Here is a 16,461-nt window from a genome sequence, read left to right on the forward strand (position 1 = left end):
ATCCTTTATGAGGATTCAACCCTGAAGGTCCCAGCACTGGTGGACACGGGCTCTGGGGGAATCTGCTTGACAGCAGATGGGCAGGGAGATAGGGCTCCCTCTGGTGGCTCTTACCTCGCCATGTGCAGGTTCGGGCGCTAGATGGCTCCCTACTCCCACCAATCACACATAAGACACCTCTGTAACTCTGGTGGTGTCAGGTAACCACCGGGAGGTGATCGAGTTTCTTCGTGACTCAGGCCACCTCCCGTGTGGTTTTAGGGTTTCCATGGATGCTAAAGCACAATCCCCGGATTGATTGGCCGTCCGGGGTAGTGGTTCAGTGGAGCGAAACCTGCCATCGGGATGTGTCTAGGTTCCTCGGTTCCTCCCGGCTCCCAAGCTAAGGAGGAGGTCCGAGTCCCGCCCAATCTGAAGGCGGTGCCAGCGGAGTACCATGACCTCGCTGATGTGTTCAGCAAGGATCTGGCTCTTACGCTTCCTCCCTCCCCGCCCGTATGATTGTGCCATTGATTTGGTTCCAGGCAGTGAGTTTCCGTCCAGTAGGCTGTACAACCTCTCGCGGCCGGAGCGTGAATCAATGGAGACCTACATCCGGGACTCATTAGCTGCCGGTTGATCCGGAATTCCACCTCTCCGATGGGTGCTGGTTTCTTTTTTGTGGGTAAAAAGGATGGCGGGCTTCGTCCATGCATTGACTATAGGGGGTTGAACGAAATCACGGTTCGCAATCGATACCCGTTGCCCCTGTTGGATTCGGTGTTCACCCCCTTGCATGGAGCCAATATCTTCACCAAACTTGATCTTAGGAATGCGTATCATTTGGTTCGGATCCGGAAGGGAGACGAATGGAAGACGGCATTTAACACCCCGTTGGGCCATTTTGAGTACCTGGTCATGCCGTTCGGTCTCACTAACGCTCCCGCGACCTTCCAAGCGTTGGTAAACGATGTCCTGCGGGACTTCCTGCACCGGTTTGTCTTCGTGTATCTGGACGATATACTCATCTTTTCCCCGGATCCTGAGACTCATGTCCGGCATGTCCGTCAGGTCCTGCAGCGGTTGTTGGAGAACCGTCTGTTTGTGAAGGGCGAGAAGTGTGAGTTCCACCGCACTTCTTGTCCTTCCTGGGGTTTATCATCTCCTCTAACTCCGTCGCCCCGGACCCGGCCAAGGTTGCGGCGGTGAGAGACTGGCCCCAACCTACAAGCCGTAGGAAGCTGCAACAGTTCATCAGTTTTGCTAATTTTTATAGGAGGTTCATTAAGGGCTACAGTCAGGTAGTTAGCCCCCTGACAGCCCTGACCTCTCCAAAAGTTCCCTTCACCTGGTCGGACCGGTGCGAGGCCGCGTTCAAGGAGTTGAAACGGCGCTTCTCGTCTGCACCAGTTCTGGTGCAGCCCGATCCTAGCCGCCAGTTAGTGGTTGAAGTGGATGCCTCGGACTCAGGGATAGGAGCGGTGCTCTCCCAGAGCGGGAAGACCGATAAGGTCCTTCACCCGTGTGCCTATTTTTCTCGCAGGTTGACCCCCGCTGAACGGAATTATGACGTCGGCAATCGGGAACTCCTTGCTGTGAAAGAGGCCCTCGAAGAGTGGAGACATCTGTTGGAGGGAACAGCCGTGCCGTTCATGGTTTTCACTGACCATCGGAACCTGGAGTACATCAGAACCGCCAAGCGTCTGAACCCCAGGCAAGCCCGCTGGTCACTGTTCTTTGGCCGTTTTGACTTCCGGATTACCTACCGTCCCGGGACCAAGAATCAGAGATCGGAGTATTGTCCCGGTGCACGAAGATGAGGTCAAAACGGAACCGTCGGATCCCCCGGATCCTATCATCCCGGAGTCCGCTATCGTGGCCGCCCTCACCTGGGACGTGGAGAGGACCGTCCGGGAGGCCCTGACCCCGTGTCCCGGACCCCGGAAACGGACCAAAAAACAGACTATACGTCCCACCAGAGGCTAGGGCTGCAGTCCTGGACTTCTGTCACGGTTCTAAGCTCTCCTGTCACCCAGGGGTGCGAAGGACCGTGGCAGTCGTCCGGCAACGCTTCTGGTGGGCATCCCTGGAGACCGACGTCCGGGACTACGTCAGGCCTGTACCACCTGCGCCAGGGGCAAGGCCGACCATAGGAAGACCTCAGGGCAGCTACAGCCATTGCCCGTGCCTCATCGCCCCTGGTCCCACATCGGCCTGGACTTCATCACGGGTCTCCCGCCGTCCCAGGGAAACACCGTCGTCTTCACGATAGTGGACCGTTTCTCCAAGGCGGCCCACTTCGTGGCCCTCCCGAAGCTCCCTACGGCCCAGGAGACAGCGGACCTCCTGGTCCACCACGTCGTCCGTCTGCATGGCATACCATCAGACATCGTCTCCGATCGCGGTCCCCAGTTCACCTCACATGTCTGGAGGAGCTTCTGCCGGGAACTGGGGGCCACGGTCAGCCTCTCGTCTGGGTACCACCCCCAGACCAACGGGCAGGCAGAGCGGGCGAATCAAGAACTGGAGCAGACACTTCGCTGTGTGACAGCCGCGCACCCGACGGCCTGGAGTACCCACCTGGCCTGGATCGAGTACGCCCACAACAGCCAAGTGTCATCAGCCACCGGCCTCTCCCCGTTTGAGGTGTGCTTGGGGTATCAGCCCCCCTTGTTTCCGGTGGTTGAGGGAGAGGTCGGTGTGCCCTCGGTCCAGGCCCACCTACGGAAGTGCCGTCGGGTGTGGCGGGCCGCCCGCTCTGCCTTGTTGCAGGCCCGGACGAGGGCGAAGACACATGCAGACCGGCGGCGAGCCCCGGCCCCCAAGTACCGTCCTGGGCAGGAGGTCTGGTTGTCCACGAAGGACATTCCCCTACAGGTTGATTCTCCAAAACTGCAAGAACGGTACATCGGACCTCATAAGATCCTCAAGGTCATCAACCCCGCCGCAGTGAGGCTCCAGCTTCCGGCCTCACTGCGGATCCATCCAGTCTTCCACGTTTCCCGGATCAAGCCTCTTCACACCTCACCCCTCTGCACCCCGGGTCCGGCGCCGCCTCCTGCCCGGATCATCGACGGAGCACCGGCTTGGACTGTCCGCCGGCTCCTTGACGTCCGTCAGATGGGCCGGGGTTTTCAGTATCTGGTGGACTGGGAGGGGTACGGCCCCGAGGAGCGCTCCTGGGTGAAGAAGGGCTTCATCCTGGACCCGGCCCTCCTGGCCGACTTCTACCGACGCCATCCGGACAAGCCCGGTCGTGCGCCAGGAGGCGCCCGTTGAGGGGGGGGTCCTGTTGTGTGGGCCGCTGAAGAGGAGGTACTGCTGGCCCACCACCAACAGAGGGCGCCCTGCCTGGAGTGCGGGCTCCAGGCACTAGAGGGCGCTGCCGCATCATGGGAGTAGCCTGGGTGACAGCTGTCACCCATCACCAGACACAGCTGTTCTACTCAGCACCGAGGTATATCAGGAGGACGGCGTCTCCACCTCAGTGCCGAGATATCGTCTTGAGATAGAGGTAAACTACTCTGCAGCATATTCTGTATATTTGATAATACGTGTTACACCTTTCAGGACAGCTGACTACCGAAAGCCAATTGCTTGGATAAGTACTCACCTTCCTGTTTAACGTGACGAGAGGTGGAGGCGGCTTCTTCCCTCTCCGTGTTACTGGGTGCAGCCGCATCCACACCTGTGTGTTTGTTGCTCTCTCTTGCCAGCAGTACCGGATCCGACGAGCGGAGGCAGTGGCCACCTGGGACTTCGGGACTTGGCGGTTCCAGTATTTCCAGGGTTCGGTGGCAGAGGAGATCTGGGTGGTTCCGGTTCGACTCGGACGGACGTCTCCTACCTTCGAGCCTGCCCACACGACACCAGCAGAATTCGGCTTAATCCCAAATTGTTGATTGTTGTATTGGTTGTGCTCGTTTCACAACAGTAAAACTTGTTATTTACCTTCTCCATTGTCCGTTCATTTGCGCCCCCTGTTGTGGGTCCGTGTTCCTACACTTTCACAACATAATCTTTGTGACTGTGGTCCCAGCTCTCTTCATGTCATTGACCAGGTCCTCCTGTGTAGTTCTGAGCTTTCTCAGAATCATCCTTACCCCACAAAGTGAGATCTTGCATGAAGCTCCAGACCGAGGAAGACTGACAGTCATCTTGTGTTTCTTCCACTTTCTAATAAATAATCATAACAGTTGTTGTCTTCTACCAAGCTGCTTGCCTGTTGTCCTGTAGTCCATCCCAGCCTTGTGCAGGTCTACAGTTTTGTCCCTGGTGTCCTTAGACAGCTCTTTGGTCTTGGCTATGGTGGACAGGTTCGAGTGTGATTGATTGAGTGTGTGAACAGGTCTTTTATACAGGTAACAAGGTCAAACAGGTGCAATTAATACAGGTAAAGAGTGCAGAATAAGAGGGCTTCTTAAAGAAAAATTAACAGGTCTGTGTGAGCCAGAATTCTTGCTGGTTGGTAGGGGGTCAAATACTTATTTGTAGCAGTAACATACAAATAAATTATTTAAAAAAATCATACATTGTGATTTCCGGATTTTTTATTTATTTTTTTGTTAATGTCTCTCACAGTGGACATGCACCTAAGATGAAAGTTTCAGACCCCTCCATGATTTCTAAGTGGGAGAACTTGCAAAATCTCAGGGTGTTCAAATTGTTGTGTGGGCCACTGAAGAGGAGGTACTGCTGGCCCACCACCACCAGAGGGCGCCCTGCCTGGATTGCGGGCTCCAGGCACCAGAGGGCGCTGCCGCCTCACAGGAGCAGCCGGGGTGACAGCTGTCACTTATCACCGACGACAGCTGTCATCAATCACCAGATCTACAGAGGTATATCAGCAAGACGGCATCTCCACCTCATTGCCGAGATATCGCTCTACTAAGGAGGTAATATTCTCAGCTGACTGTGTTTGTTGACAGGAATATCTGTTACTTGTGTGAGTTGGACAGTATTCATTCTGTTCCTTTTTTCGACGAGAGGTGGAGGTGGTTTCCCACCATACGTGTTGCTGGGTGCACACGCACCCTCTTCTAACTGTGTTTGCTCCTCGCCAGCAGTACCAGATCCGACACGCGGAGGCAGTGGCCACCTGGGAGTTCGGGACTTGGCGGCTCCAGTATTCCCGGGGTTCGGTGGCGGAGGAAATCGTGTGGTTCCGGTTCGACTTCGGACCGATGTCTCCTATCTTCGAGCCTGCCCACATGACATCTTGTATTTGACTTCATTCACTATTGTAATCTGTTGTTGTTGTGCATTTTCACAACAGTAAAGTGTTGTATTTGGCTTTATCCATTGTCTGTTCATTTGCACCCCCTGTTGTGGGTCCGTGCTCCTACACTTTCCCAACAGGATATCTCGGCCAATGTCATGGATCCCGAGGGGCGTCAACCGGCTGTTGAACGGCCAATGGAAGAACAGGGCGCACAGACGTCCGCAGGAGGAATGATCGGTGAGTTGCAGCGAATCCTCACCGCTTTCACGGCTCGGATGGATTTAATGACCGAGCAGAACGTCCTCCTTAACCGCAGGGTGGAGGCTCTCGCCGCACAGGTGGAAGCGCGCCCTCAGGGCGATGCTGCGGCTCTCCCTCCTGTCGACCCTGTGCGTAACAGTGACATTCCACAGGTCGTTCAACGACCCCTCCCACCATCCCCGGAAGCATACATAAGCCCGCCAGAGCCGTACGACGGTTGTGTGGAGACGTCCGCTGATTTCCTTATGCAGTGTTCGCTCGTCTTCGCACAACGTCCCGTTATGTACGCGACTGATGCTAGTAAAGTAGCTTATGTCATAAATTTGCTTCGTGGTGAGGCACGCGCTTGGGCTACAGTGCTCTGGGAGCAGAATTCACGGCTCCTTCAGGTGTATGATGGGTTTGTGAGGGAGTTCAGAACAGTGTTCGATCACCCAAATAGAGGTGAGACCGCTTCAGCCGTGCTGCTGTCAATGAGACAGGGGCGCCGGAGTGCAGCTGCCTATGCAGTCGACTTCCGCATCGCGGCTGCAAGGTCCGGCTGGAATAGCACTGCCCTCCGCGCCGTCTTTGTAAACGGACTGTCACTGGTTCTAAAGGAGCACCTGGTGGCTAAGGACGAACCGCGGGATTTAGATGGGCTTATCGATCTCGTCATACAATTAGACAATCGGTTAGAAGAACGCCGTCGGGAACGAGACGAAGGGCGTGGCCGGGCACGCGTCGTCCCTCTCCCTTCCGGTTCCGACCGCGTTCCGCCCTCCCCACACTCCACGGCCCCTGCGCTCCGTGTGGTGACAGCTCCCCCTGCTGACGAAGCTATGGACACGAGCAGGGCCACATTTAGGGCACCAGATAGACAGAGGAGGCTGGCCCACGGAGCGTGTTTTGTTTGTGGCTCGATAGAGCATCAGGTAAGAGACTGCCCCGAGCGGTTAAACGCCAACGCCCGCCCCTAGAAACTGGGCTAGGGGTGGGCCGAGACATTCACGTGTGACACACCCACATTGCCACACGACTCCCAGTTACAATCCTTTATGAGGATTTAACCCTGAAGGCCCCAGCACTGGTGGACACGGGCTCTGAAGGGAATCTGTTAGACAGCAGATGGGCCAGGGAGATAGGGCTCCCTCTGGTGGCTCTTACCTCGCCTGTGCAGGTACGGGCACTGGATGGCTCCCTCCTCCCTCCAATCACACACAGGACACCACCAGTAACTCTGGTGGTGTCAGGAAATCACCGGGAGGAGATTGAGTTTTTTGTGACTCCAACTACCTCCCGTGTGATTTTAGGGTTCCCTTGGATGTTAAAACACAATCCCCGGATCGATTGGCCGTCCGGGGTAGTGGTTCAGTGGAGCGAGACCTGCCATCGGGTATGTTTAGGTTCCTCGGTTCCTCCCGGTTCCCAGGCTAAGGAGGAGGTCAGAGTCCCACCCAATCTAGGGACGGTGCCGGTGGAGTACCACAACCTTGTGGATGTGTTCAGCAAGGATCTGGCGCTCACCCTTCCCCCCCACCGTCCGTACGATTGTGCCATTGATTTGGTTCCAGGCGGTGAGTTCCCGTCCAGCAGGCTGTACAACCTCTCATGGCCTGAGCGCGAATCAATGGAGACCTACATCCGGGACTCTTTAGCCGCCGGGTTGATCCGGAATTCCACCTCCCCGATGGGTGCAGGTTTCTTTTTTGTGGGTAAAAAAGATGGCGGACTTCGTCCATGCATTGATTACAGGGGACTGAACGAAATCACGGTTCGTAATCGATACCCATTGCCCCTGTTGGATTCGGTGTTCACGCCCCTGCATGGAGCCCGAATATTCACCAAACTGGATCTTAGAAATGCGTATCACCTGGTTCGGATCCGGAAGGGAGACGAGTGGAAGACGGCATTTAACACCCCCTTAGGTCACTTTGAGTACCTGGTCATGCCGTTCGGTCTTACAAACGCCCCCGCGATGTTCCAAGCTTTGGTTAATGATGTCTTGCGGGACTTCCTGCACCGATTCGTCTTCGTGTATCTAGACGATATACTCATCTTTTCTCCGGATCCTGAGACCCATGTCCGGCATGTACGTCAGGTCCTGCAGCGGTTGTTGGAGAACCGGCTGTTTGTGAAGGGCGAGAAGTGTGAGTTCCACCGCACATCTTTGTCCTTCCTGGGATTTATCATCTCCTCCAACTCCGTCGCTCCTGATCCGGCCAAGGTTGCGGCGGTGAGAGACTGGCCCCAACCCACAAGCCGTAGGAAGCTGCAACAGTTCCTCGGCTTTGCTAATTTCTACAGGAGGTTCATTAAGGGCTACAGTCAGGTAGTTAGCCCCCTGACAGCCCTGACCTCACCAAAAGTCCCCTTCACCTGGTTGGATCGTTGCGATGCCGCGTTCAAGGAGTTGAAACGGCGCTTCTCGTCTGCACCCGTTCTGGTGCAGCCCGATCCTAGCCGCCAGTTAGTGGTTGAAGTGGACGCCTCGGACTCAGGGATAGGAGCTGTGCTGTCCCAGAGCGGAAAGACCGATAAGGTCCTTCACCCGTGTGCCTATTTTTCCCGCAGGTTAACCCCGGCCGAACGGAACTATGACGTCGGCAATCGAGAACTCCTTGCGGTGAAAGAGGCTCTAGAAGAGTGGAGACATCTGTTGGAGGGAACGTCCGTGCCATTCACGGTTTTCACTGACCACCGGAACCTGGAGTATATCAGGACCGCCAAGCGGCTGAATCCCAGGCAAGCCCGCTGGTCACTGTTCTTCGGCCGTTTTGACTTCCGGATCACCTACCGTCCTGGGACCAAAAACCAGAGGTCGGATGCTTTGTCCCGGGTACATGAAGACGAAGTCAAAACGGAGTTGTCTGATCCACCGGAACCCATCATCCCGGAGTCCACTATCGTGGCCACCCTCACCTGGGACGTAGAGAGAACCATCCGGGAGGCCCTGGCACGAAGCCCGGACCCCGGAACTGGACCGAAGAATAGACTTTACGTCCCACCAGAAGCTAGGGCTGCAGTCCTGGACTTCTGTCACGGCTCTAAGCTCTCCTGTCATCCAGGGGTGCGAAGAACAGTGGCAGTTGTCCGGCAGCGCTTCTGGTGGGCGTCCCTGGAGGCCGACGTCCGGGAGTATATCCAGGCCTGTACCACCTGCGCCAGGGGCAAGACCGACCATCGCAAGGCTTCGGGATTGTTACAGCCGCTGCCCATGCCTCATCGCCCCTGGTCCCACATCGGCCTGGATTTTGTCACGGGCCTCCCGCCGTCCCAGGGCAACACCACCATTCTCACGATAGTGGACCGATTCTCCAAGGCGAAGCTCCCAACAGCCCAGGAGACAGCGGACCTCCTGGTCCACCACGTCGTCCGGCTGCATGGGATTCCAACAGACATTGTCTCCGATCGCGGTCCCCAGTTCTCCTCGCACGTCTGGAGGAGCTTCTGCCGGGAACTGGGGGCCACGGTCAGTCTCTCATCCGGGTATCATCCCCAAACCAACGGGCAAGCAGAACGGGCCAATCAAGAGATGGAGCAGACCCTGCGTTGCGTGACAGCCGCGCACCCGGCGGCCTGGAGTACCCATCTGGCCTGGATCGAGTATGCCCACAACAGCCAAGTGTCGTCCGCCACCGGCCTCTCCCCTTTTGAGGTGTGTCTGGGGTATCAGCCCCCGTTGTTCCCGGTGGTTGAGGGAGAGGTCGGTGTGCCCTCGGTCCAGGCCCACCTGCGGAAGTGCCGTCGGGTGTGGCGTGCCGCCCGTTCTGCTTTGCTGAGGGCCCGGATGAGGACAAAGGCCCATGCAGACCGGCGGCGGACCCCGGCTCCTACGTATCGTCCTGGGCAGGAAGTGTGATTGTCAACCAAGGACATTCCACTGCAAGTGGCCTCCCCAAAATTACAGGAACGGTACATAGGTCCATTTAAGATTCTCAGGGTCATCAGTCCCGCCGCAGTGAGGCTTCAGCTTCCGGCCTCACTGCGGATCCATCCCGTGTTCCACGTGTCCAGGATTAAACCGCATCACACCTCACCCCTCTGCACTCCGGGTCCGACACCACCTCCTGCCCGGATCATCGATGGCGAGCCGGCTTGGACAGTGCGCCGGCTTTTGGATGTCCGACGGATGGGCCGGGGCTTCCAGTATTTGGTGGACTGGGAGGGGTACGGCCCCGAAGAATGCTCCTGGGTGAAGAAGAGCTTCATCCTGGACCCGGCCCTCCTGGCCGACTTCTACCGCCGCCACCCGGACAAGCCCAGTCGGGCGCCAGGAGGCGCCCGTTGAGGGGGGGGTCCTGTTGTGTGGGCCACTGAAGAGGAGGTACTGCTGGCCCACCACCACCAGAGGGCGCCCTGCCTGGAGTGCGGGCTCCAGGCACCAGAGGGCGCTGCCGCCTCACAGGAGCAGCCGGGGTGACAGCTGTCACTTATCACAGACGACAGTTGTCATCAATCACCAGATCTACAGAGGTATATCAGCAAGACGGCATCTCCACCTCATTGCCGAGATATCGCTCTACTAAGGAGGTAATATTCTCAGCTGACTGTGTTTGTTGACAGGAATATCTGTTACTTGTGTGAGTTGGACAGCATTCATTCTGTTCCTTTTTTCGACGAGAGGTGGAGGTGGTTTCCCACCATACGTGTTGCTGGGTGCACACGCACCCACTTCTAACTGTGTTTGCTCCTCGCCAGCAGTACCAGATCCGACACCTGGGAGTTCGGGACTTGGCGGCTCCAGTATTCCCGGGGTTCGGTGGCGGAGGAAATCGTGTGGTTCCGGTTCGACTTCGGACCGATGTCTCCTATCTTCGAGCCTGCCCACATGACATCTTGTATTTGACTTCATTCACTATTGTAATCTGTTGTTGTTGTGCATTTTCACAACAGTAAAGTGTTGTATTTGGCTTTATCCATTGTCCGTTCATTTGCACCCCCTGTTGTGGGTCCGTGCTCCTACACTTTCCCAACACAAATACTTATTTTCCTCACTGTATACACACACACACACACACACACTATATATATATATATATATATATATATATATATATATATATATATATATATATATATATATATATATATGCGGCGTTTACTGAGCCTGCAGACTCAGTAAGCGCATCGGAGGCAGTGAGAGCAATCGCAGTGATGCCGATCAATGCCGCGACCAGCCTGCCTGATAAGGACGCAGAACACAATGTGCTGTTAAAAAAAAAAAAAAAAAAACACCAAAAAAGCATGCAAAATTGCACAAAAAAAATCTGCAAAACTACGAAGTCGCGAAAGGTGAACCGCGTTATAGCGAGGGACCACTGTATATCATAAAGACATGCAGGTTAAATGAATTGGAAACTTAAAATAATAAAATAAACTGTCCAAGTCTAACTTGTAAAAGAAATCTTGATCTCACTGGGACTAACCTGATTAAATAAAGGTTAAAAAAAAAATACTGTATTCGGTCATATGTGTGCGTGTATGTTTCAACAATTTAGAACAGTACTGGTCTGGAGACACTGATGGAATAAAAAATATATCAAAATTCTATGGCACCTAAAACTCTTCACAGTACTGTAAGTGACAGTATTGTAAAATGAACTGCTTGAAGAGCTGCTAAATGAGCTGCTTTTAACTATAAACTGGGAGATTTAAAAAGTCACCTTTAATGAAAGTTCTTACCATCCTCCAATGTGTCCCTTTTTGCAGAATTTTACATTCAGAAACGCATACATGACTAATCAGTGTCCCAGCATGCATTCCGTTTTAAGGAAACACAAGGGTAACGTTGAGGCAGTGAAAAAATTAAAAAGTGAGCGGTCTCTGTAGCCGTGGGACGTGTTCATCAAGAGAGCCAGGAAGAGATAGAAATCTTCTCTCCTTTCTTCCATTTCATTTTACATGCCTTCTATACTCTGATTTTTCAAATACTTATCAGATGCACGCTGCATACACTTTCAATCATTTTCATTTTAATGCTTCATCTCCAGCCGATCAGAATCTCTCCTCCTGCCATCCCCCAACCTCACCACTGCCATTTTAATATTGCCGGCTCATCAACTGTTATCTGTTTCTTAGTCATGTGTCGATGTGTGTGAGAGGTGAACTTCAGATGAGATGCTGTTTTTCACAGCTCAGTTCATATTCAGCTGATGCAGCGGGACAAAGTAGAGTGGTGGTGGTGGTGGTGGGGGGGGGGACTTTATTATTTCAGTGTGAAGGCAGCTGATGACACGCTAATGAACCTTGGCCACGGTCGCTCACCCGCTCGGTCACATATCCACCCCAGTGCCCCCACAATTTATGTCATTCTTCTTATTGCTCCACTGCTTTTCCGTCACTGCTGCATGCTTCCATTTTCAATTTCTGCATATACGCAGCTAATCTCCAGATGTCTTATCTTCATCGCTGTTTTGGGCAGCGCTGAGTCACAGCCATCGACACCAGCCACTTAGCAAAGGCAGCTGATCATGAGAGAAGTATGGCCCTGCTGAAAATGGGAGAGAGTATGTCGGAGGCGTTGTCATGAAGGCAGTCGAAGTCGCAGGACACTTCAAGGAACAACCATCGGTCGGGTTGGAAATGCCTCTGCGTGTATTGGAGTTACTGTACGTGAGGCGTCCCGTTCTGTACACATCGATTCTGGAGCAAGTTTTCAACAGCAACAGCAAGTTAGGAGGATTTACTTAAAAACAGACTTAAAGTAAAGCAACATGTTTCGTTAAGATGTTTTTAAACCCCAAATTTGTAAGTGATGCGCTCAAACAAACACAGGTTTTAGTTTGGACAAGCTTTCAGAAACTTATAAAGTTGACTGATTTCCTGTGCTGTGTGTGTATTGAGAGTATAGCTGGTGTTTAGCTGCTGCCCTGCGATGAATGCACACTGTTGGCTAAATCTTATAATTTAAACTTTTTGTATAGGTTTATATGTACGGATGTCCTAATCAGGGTTTTTTATTTATTTATTTATTTGTAGGGTTGGTGGCCAAGTGGTTAATGCACTTGGTTTCTGTGCGGAAGGTTCCCGGTTCGAATCCCACCCCTACCACATTTCTCCATGTAATGTGGAGTTGCATCAGGAAGGGCATCTGGTGTAAAATTTGTGCCAACTCAACATGCAGATCCACCTTGGATTTGCTGTGGTGACCCCGAGTACAAAAAAAGGGAGCAGCCGAAGGGACTTACTATTTATTTGTTTATTTTTGCATGGATCCCAATCCGAGTCATTTAATATTGAATATCTGCCAATACCAAGTCTGGATCCAAGAATTATATTTTCCCAAATAATACACTTGCACAGGACAAATGTATTATTATCATTATTATTATTATTATTACTATTATGGCCTAAGCAGTGGGTCACCTCTCTAAGTCTGGTCTGGTTGAGGTTTCTTCCTGTCGCCTGTGTGGTTTCTCTAGAGATTGGTAAGGTCAAACCTTACTTGCGTGAGGCACCTTGAAGCAGCTTTGTTGTGATTTGGTGCTATATAAATGTAATAATTATAAAGTTATTATTACTGTCATTAATATATGAAATCATGTCTTTAAAATGAGCAGCACGGTGGCTTTGTGGTTAGGCTTGTTGCCTCAGAGTAAGAAGGTCTCAGGATCCAGCTTCCTCCCACTTCCAAACACATGCAGGTTAGGTGAATTGGTGACTCTAAATTGACTGAGTAGGTGTGAATGAGAGTGTGACTGTGTTTGTCTGACTATATGTGGCCCTGCAGTAGACTGGTGGCCTGTCCTGGCTGTACTCTGCCTCATACCCAATAGCCGCTGGGATAGACTTCCCCATGACCCTTAATTGAAATAAGTGGAATAAGTGGCTATAGAAAATGAATTCATGAATGAATGAATGTTTTCAAAATTTGACAACTCTCGCCTCCCTGCTGCCCCCCCCCACTCTCTGTTTACATGCCTGTATGGTACCTGTTAGTATGAGGAAAACACAGGTACAACAGGATGAGGGAAAAAAGCTGTATTCATGCAGAAAACACAACCAGATTGGCCAGTAAGAAGTATACCATATGTGCCATCTGTTAGAAATAGACTTGGTGTATATTCGAAGAGAAGCAGAGCATGAATATGCTTTTGAAATACATGTGGCAATGCTGCTTATGAGCAAAAAGCACTGAATGGAGTGTTAAATTACTCTCATGTAGACAGCAGTCGTCGGTATTGTTGGCGAGTGCTGGCGAATATAGCACACCAGTGGTTGCCAATAACATGCCATGCACAAACTTTCTGTGTGAGAGGAGCTGAAACCATTTCCACCATTGGTGCGGTGGTTATGAAACTGATGGAGGCAGAACGGAGACTGATAGGCTTGAGACACATGTTTAATAAATCTGTTTCTACCTTGATCAGCTCCAATGCTAATTGTTGCAAATGGACGGGCCAATCCACTTTCAAAGTTCTGTGGAATCCTTTTTGAACTATGTGAAATCGTAATTCTGCTCCTTTTTCTTTTAGAGTTGCTAAGAACGGTTTCAATAAATCAATTTGGAATATCGTAACACCCGCTCCACCTTATACTGCAGTGTATGTCGACATATTTTACACAATAAAATTTTACAGTCTTGATAGTAGCTCCTACTCTATTATAAGGAACCCTCCACATGGGCCCAATAGAGCATGTTTATTTCAGTTTAACATGCTGCAGAGGGCCAGCTTATTGTTCTTGTAAGCTGTAATGTCAACACCTGCTATCCTGGTTCCCATCAGACCCTTTCAGCCTGAACCATCAATCCATCCATCCTAAGAGGAACAGCAGATCTGAAGGACAGAGGCCATGGATCCCACTCCCTGGTCCCTCTCTACTACCCCCCCCCCCTGCCCCAAAAAGGGGGGCGGGGTGGGGGGGGGGAGCTGTAGGGAAGTGGGATCGGGTTACTCCTCCAAGCCTTGTCCCCTGGCTGGTAATGGCTGGTCCCTTCAGTGCACTGCATTATGCATCAGCATTAAGGCAAATGGAATGAAGCAGAATCCAATTACGGAAGAACAAACAGGTGGGCTCAATGCGGCTTAGGCGCAGTATTGTTTCAATCAGAGCTCAAGCCAAGCTTCATTGCGACTCTAATGTTATCTGGAAGACACATTTCCTTTGCTTTTCAATTGGAGATTAAACAGCACATTCTGCACAAAGACATAAAACCATGTATCTGGAATGACAGCTGACAAAAGCCAAAACTTCCATGGAAAATGGATAAGTCATGGTAGAACTTGGATTTTATGAGTGTGATATAAAAATACTGTCAAAATACAATGATGCTGCAATCAAGTCCTTTTTTAATTTGATTTAAATCCAAAGTATGGGTGCACTTAAAGATTATTTTCATTGCTGAATAATATATTGAACCTTTTCATTATTAAAAAAGTCAACATCACCAAATGTCTTTTGATTTAATAGACCAAAAAGACAAATATATTAAATTTGAATTGATGTAATATTAGAGAAACTGAAATTACATGTTGTAATTTACCTTTTTAAATTACTTAAGATATATTCAAAAGTTGGATATTACATTTTTGTTGACTATGATTAATTGATTGAATAGTGAATAGTGTTTCAATACCACTACATGTTTAATCATCATGATGCTATAATCTGAAAGTAATGCAATGCTAAAATACCCTCATGCATGTTAATTGAATTGTGTGTGTGTATATATATATATATATATATATATGTATATAGTATTTACATTAATTATTAAGATCCTGTTGTCTTATGTACAATTTCTACATGTTCAATAAAACCCCTCTATCAGTCAATCATAAACAATATTTTATTTACATTTTAACAGCATCTGCAGGAAGGCATTCATGTGTGCAAACATGAGCTTTTGAAAAGAGCGGAAGTTAGCGTGCACGCTGACGTCCACAAAATGTCTAGTAAATCACTCCAACGGTGTTATTAGGTTACAAAAACAACATGTTCATTTCTCGTTAGTTTTTACATAATATATGACAAAGAGGTTATATTTATACACAAACAACACAGAGTTTGCAGCTAGCTAGACCAGGCTGTGAGGTCACCACGCTAACATCTGTGAAATGTCTTGTAATCACTTCAGAGGTGTTAACAGGCTCCAAAAATAGTGATTCAGTTTTAGAAGTGTCTATTTCTCGCTGGTTTTTACATAACATATGACTGACGTCACGGTGCCATTCTATTCTGTTTGACCTCTCCCCCGCCCATCAAAAAAAAAAAAAAAAAAATGGAACAGAATGAAACAGTATGTGACTTTTTAACCTCTTAAAATAGGTCAAGGCTAGCCATCTTTGAACTTCTCCAAGGTCTGTGTCCCAAGAATGTTCCCTGTGAATTTGAAGACTCTGGCAGTAATAGGACTGGACTTATGTTGAGCACAGACAGACGGCCAGATGGACGCAAGATCTTTACAATACCTGATGGCCATATTTGATGGCCTCAGGTAAAAATTGACTAACAGCAACTGCAAATACATACATGTAGTAACAAGAAGGGATGTTCAGAGTAAAACATCAGTGTGTGTGACACAAAAACATGCAAATTAAATCTTTGTGATTCAGTGTGATACCATAATATAAGATGCTGGGTGGCCTTGATGTTTGATTAGTTCTGTCCAAAATTAAACCCCTTTATTGCTGACTAGCACGTAACCCTTCCATATAATCCATATTATCATAATCCACACTAACTGTTTGAGTTCAACAGCTATGACCTTGAGTTAATATTTCAAGGTAATCCCAGTTCATGTGACCAATAAAAAGGCAACATATGACTTCATATTAATATTTAATAGTAAACATAAGTGATTCTGTGACATATTATTCAAAGTAGTCATTCTAACAGAATTTGACCTCGCAAAACCACAGGTCAGGTGAGCAGGAGAGTATTATATTACCTTTATATTATTGATTTTTAGGTGGCTCTTGTCAGGGCAGGAGTGGTGGCCAAGTGTTCAGTGTGCTTGGTTTCAGTACAGTACAAACTGCCACATTACTCCATGTAATACAGAGTTGTGTCAGGAA

General features: G+C 50.3%; 1 protein-coding gene and 1 long non-coding RNA gene across 3 annotated transcripts in view; both read right to left on the minus strand.

Moving 5' to 3' along the window:
• Nucleotides 1-10,890, minus strand: part of LOC117510734 — a 25,369-nt gene extending 14,479 nt beyond the window's left edge. Inside the window, exons 1-2 of the long non-coding RNA XR_004560805.1 lie at nt 10,822-10,890; nt 10,277-10,278 (exon numbers count right to left, since the gene is read on the minus strand). This is a non-coding gene — a long non-coding RNA (uncharacterized LOC117510734). The remainder of the gene's footprint in view (nt 1-10,276; nt 10,279-10,821) is intronic.
• Nucleotides 1-16,461, minus strand: part of efna5b (ephrin-A5b) — a 345,365-nt gene that overhangs the window by 34,852 nt on the left and 294,052 nt on the right. The window lies entirely within an intron of this gene.

Source organism: Thalassophryne amazonica, chromosome 5 (genome assembly GCF_902500255.1).
Source record: "Thalassophryne amazonica chromosome 5, fThaAma1.1, whole genome shotgun sequence".
NCBI classification, from domain to species: Eukaryota; Metazoa; Chordata; class Actinopteri; order Batrachoidiformes; family Batrachoididae; genus Thalassophryne; species Thalassophryne amazonica.